The sequence below is a fragment of the Lycium barbarum genome, chromosome 4 (assembly GCF_019175385.1).
Source record: "Lycium barbarum isolate Lr01 chromosome 4, ASM1917538v2, whole genome shotgun sequence".
Lineage (NCBI taxonomy): Eukaryota > Viridiplantae > Streptophyta > Magnoliopsida > Solanales > Solanaceae > Lycium > Lycium barbarum.
Window position 1 is genome coordinate 57,838,548 of NC_083340.1, and position 4,847 is coordinate 57,843,394.

Consider the following 4,847-nt stretch of genomic DNA (forward strand, 5'->3'; position numbering starts at 1 on the left):
CAAGAACTCAAGGCTTTAAACCTTGTTTAATAAATTCACCTAGGAATAAGAAGAATTTACTTGGCATAATAAACCGTTCTTCATACATACTTTCTTATCTTTGGAAAAAGCATAGAAAGAAATAATCTTTTCGTAGTGGGAAATAGTTCAGATTCACATAGAGGTTAAGTGCATCAATACAGACGATCCATTACAAGTATATGAAGATCGATACCCATGATCAGACACTTTATCTGACGGGGATACAACCTTGGCTCTTTTTACCGATATAATTACAACTTTAAATTTCCAGCCACTTTAAATTAGTGCACAAATTAAAACAACTATAAAACCCTTTTTCTGGAATACACTAGGACCACAAGATTAGTATAATACTTGTTTAGTAAACTTTTCGCACCATATTCTCTGTGGGATTCGACCCCAACCTCGTTGGGTTACTATATTTGACATCGTCCGCTTTACACTATTAAAAGTGTAAATTTGAGCGTATCAAATTTTGGCGCCACTGCCGGAGAATACGATTTTGAAATTACTAAATTGTGGTTAATCGTCTTAAAGTCTTTGTCATATTCCAACACACCTCGTTTGCTATCTTTTAAACCAGGTGATCATGGCTAGCAACGATCTTCCAGTCGACAATGTTTTTGCTGATGAGTCAGAAGCTGAGGAAGACTTTGCATCTGCAATTCTCCATCTGAAGGTGACTGCCACTACTATTAAGTTTGATAATTCCCTCTATCATATGCTAAAGCAAGAAGGATACTTTCGGAATGGAGTCGATGATGACCCTCACCAATATATAACAAACTTTCTGGATGTGTGCTCTTAGCATATCCAACGGGGTGTGACTCAAGAAGCAGTCCGGCTGGAACTCTTTAAATATTCGTTAGCCGAAGAATCGAGAAAATGGTTCATAAAGTTGTCCCGAAACTCTGTTACTACATGGGAAGAGATGGTCAAAGTGTTTCTCAGGAAGTGGTATCTCTCGAGTAAAAGAGCTGAAATTCGTGATCAAATTTACTAGTTTAAACAACGTAATGGGGAACAACTTTTTGAAGCTTGGGAGAGGTACAAAGAATATTTGGATAGGAGTCCAAACCATGGTTTTCCATAACAGATTTTGAAGGAGAAGTTTTACAGAGGTTTGGATCCTATGACCCAAGCGATAGCCAATAATGCTGCCAGCGGGTGTTTCATGAATAAGTCATATGCTAATATTCCTGATATACTTGATCGATTGACTACACATAGCGAAGCTTGGCACTCAAGTAATTCTGATGGGCTATCACTTAGAACACCGTTGATTCAAAACATTTTGAAAGACGGTCAGGAAACGCAACAGACGTTGGCATAATTAGCCACTAGTCTATCGTTACTGACAAAGAGGCTTGATGAGAGGGAATCGAAGAAGGTGAATGTGTGTGAAGATATCTCAGGCATGCCGCCTGGAATGACCAATGCCAAGAAGGTCCATATTAAGAGGGCCTCCCTCCGCCAATTGATAACATCCAATATGCAGATTACATAGCGAAAGGGGATATTCCTGGGTCAATTCAGAGATACTGGAGGCCTCAACAAGGGTAGAGTGCATACAACCAAGGGAACTACAACAACAACCAAGGGAACTACAATAATGACAATGGTGGACCGAACCAAGGTAGATATAACACCAACAATGGTAACTTCGGGAATAGAAGTTCCAACCCTTACATTCCACCAAAAGGGCAGTCTAATGATCAAAGTACACTACAAGAAAAATGGGCATTAACGAAGGGAAAACTGGTCCCTAAAAATTCAGTTCTGGTCCCTATAAGCCAATAGCGACCAGTTTTTTCTGGTCGCCACCCGTCGCAACAGGCTCTGCCGCTAAAGGGTATTATGGACGAGATTTCGTTACTGGTCCTTAAAGAGTTTTTCTGACCAGATATATTCTGGTCCTTAACTTACTTTTATGGACCAAAATTACTGGTCCCAAAAAAGATCAAGGGGGTCTTGCAACATATCAGCGACAACTTTGCTGGTCCAAAAAAAGTCTTTTAAGATGAAAGCTATGGTCCTTGAAGAGTTTTAAGGACTGGACTAATATTTATTTTTTCTAAATTATCTTACAATTTCTAATATAAAATAATCAAATGTATTAAAGCAAAATACTGTAATGAATAATAACATGCTCTCTTGTATATAACATTGTAATGAATTACAAAGAAGGGGGTTAACATCCCATTTGTAGCATTGTAAAGCCAGGATATATAAATAACAATAACACAATCCTTGAGAAAGAAGAACTTAACATCCTAGAAAATACTATGATGTTTTGCCTAACTGTCCTGGCAATACGGTAACAAAATTATCAACTTATTAGAAGGCTTCATCTTTGACTTGTAAATTGAGATCCTCAAATCCTGTAAAAGAATAAAATAAATTACATCTAAAAGAAACTATTCAGATCAACTATATAGATTGGTTAAATACTGCTGTAAATTAAAGTCTGACAATAAGTTAAACCACTCACCTAGAGAAAGTTCAATTCGGCAAATATAATTATATACACTTCAAAAATTAAACATCAAAGTGAAAGGAGCTGCACAAAGACAAACACTGATGAAATAGTGAGGGAAAGGAACTTGTAGGGATTGCTTATATTATTCTCGTTGTGATCTTCCTCACAGGTATGTTGATTAGTTCTTTCATTGTATATTCGCTTTGTAGATTGTAAGGTAGTACATATAGTAAAATCTTGTTGTGGGTGCATTTGTGGGTGTAATTCGGGGCGGGGATTGTATGCTGTCATGTATAGAACTCGTGGGGACAAATATTTCATATCCCAACTGGGTTGGAGGGAATTCTAATGATTGGTTTCAGTTTTGAAGCCTAAAGTTGTTATGCCCGCCAACTGCTCGGTAAATTGTCTTAAAGAAAAATATTATGCAACGGGTGAAGTCTGAGTAACCCACACCCCTAAACCCCTTAATTGAAGCATGAAAGAAGTAATTTACGTGTTGGTGATGTCGTGTAAGCCGTCGGTAAAATTTCGCAGAGTCTAATGGCAGTACTTGAGAGTACGTGATGAATGCACGGACCGTACTTTATTGTACATCGCGTACATTGATCACGTACCTCGGTAGAAGATTACAGAACCGGCCAATTGTATACCAGAAAATACGTGAGAAAAGAACGTCCCATACTTTATTGTACATCACATACCTTGATCACGTACATCAGTGAAATGCAACAGAAACTTCTAAGTTGTAAACTCCTAAGTACGTGCACAAAGTACATCACGTACATCAGTGTACGTCGCGTACCTTGTGTCCGTAGTTCAAAATACGCCCTGTACTTTGATTGTGTGGCCTACACTGCTGAAACACTGCATTTGGAAGAAAAGACTTGCCACTTCTTTCATTGGTCTTGTAACAACTTTCAAACATTGTAAATGTTTTCCTCAACAGGTATGTCGCCTAAACACAAAGGTGAAACTTCTACACAAGGCAAGAGGGGCAGGGTTACTACAAGGCTTAAGGATGTTCCCTTAAACCAAGATTTGTGTGATGAGGACAACGAACCATTGAAACAGTTGATGATCTTAACTCGAGGCCGAGCTAACCCAGTACAGTTTCCCTCACAGTCTGAAGAGGAGGATTCCTCTAGCTCAGATAAGTAGGGTCCAAGCTGGAACAAGCTCGAGCGTCAGAAATAGCTTGGAATCTAGTGGTAACCCCTGTCACCCCCCAGGAAGTGACAGATTATCAAAGACAGGAGGAAAGCCTGATCATGGTTGAAGCGGAAGATACCCTGCGATTCTCAGTAAAAGGTTCACGAGAGCGGTTTGACAAGGGCATTGAAAGTATAAGAAAGGGGGTGCTCCTAGGGGACTTATGTTACACCTTGGAAAATTCCCCGTTAGCGTATAGTGAAAAGGCTGGCGAAGAGGACGACGTATACGATGATTTGATAGGTAAGAGATGGCGTTTGATGATCCTAATCGAGATTCAAATACATTAGACGTAAAGAAAGAAGTTTGACAAACGAAGAAAAAGATATGTTGTGCGTCGGGTAAGAATTAGGAGCGACGAATTAATGATGACGTAAAGACATCTTAGAGAAGAGTGATAACGTCCCTTAGATTGGTATTGAGGTGCTAAACAGGTGCTAAGAAGGTTCCCTATGGATTGGAGATCAAACGAAGTGACAAGGAAAAGATCAGTGAAAAGATGGGTTATACGGTCGATTATACGGACCGTATAATGTTATACGACCTGTATACCGTAGGAGTGTCACAGAATGAAGTTGCTGAAGGGTTAATTTCATGGTCACTTATACGGACCGTATAAAATTCTACGGCCCATATAATGTGCCATCAAACTGACACAGAGGGGGATGGTCACTGGAGCAGTTTTACGGTCAATTATACGGATCGTATAATTGTTCGTATAATGACATCGGGACAGATTTTAAGTTTTAAATAAGAGACCCAACCACATTTATTTCATTTCATTTTTCTTCTTCACAACTCAAGAATTCTCTAGAACCTTCCACACACTCAATATACACGAATTCATGAGAAATTGATGATCAATTTCATCAAATCAACAAAACTAAGTGTGAGAAACACATCAATGTTCATCCAAGTCAAGAAATTCCATGGAAAGTGAAACTAGGGTTTTGCTCAAGTGAGGTATTACCACCCAAAGCTTATTCCTACACCATCTAAGGTAAGATTCATGGTATTTACACGTTATTTAAAGTACTTGAAAGTTGAAACATATGGATTATAGAAGATATAGGAAATGGGTCATGAAGGAGTGAATAGTGTCATGGTTGAGTAGTAATTTGGGGTGAATTATGAA

The 4,847-nt window shown here is 38.8% G+C and overlaps 1 long non-coding RNA gene across 1 annotated transcript; it reads right to left on the bottom strand.

Moving 5' to 3' along the window:
- Window positions 1-2,153: 2,153 nt before the first annotated feature.
- On the bottom strand, window positions 2,154-2,610 carry LOC132638436 (uncharacterized). The gene is made up of 2 exons (XR_009581732.1): window positions 2,513-2,610; window positions 2,154-2,402 (listed from the first exon to the last, which is right to left on the bottom strand). It is a non-coding gene; the product is annotated as an uncharacterized LOC132638436 (long non-coding RNA).
- Between the last annotated feature and the right edge of the window lie 2,237 nt (window positions 2,611-4,847).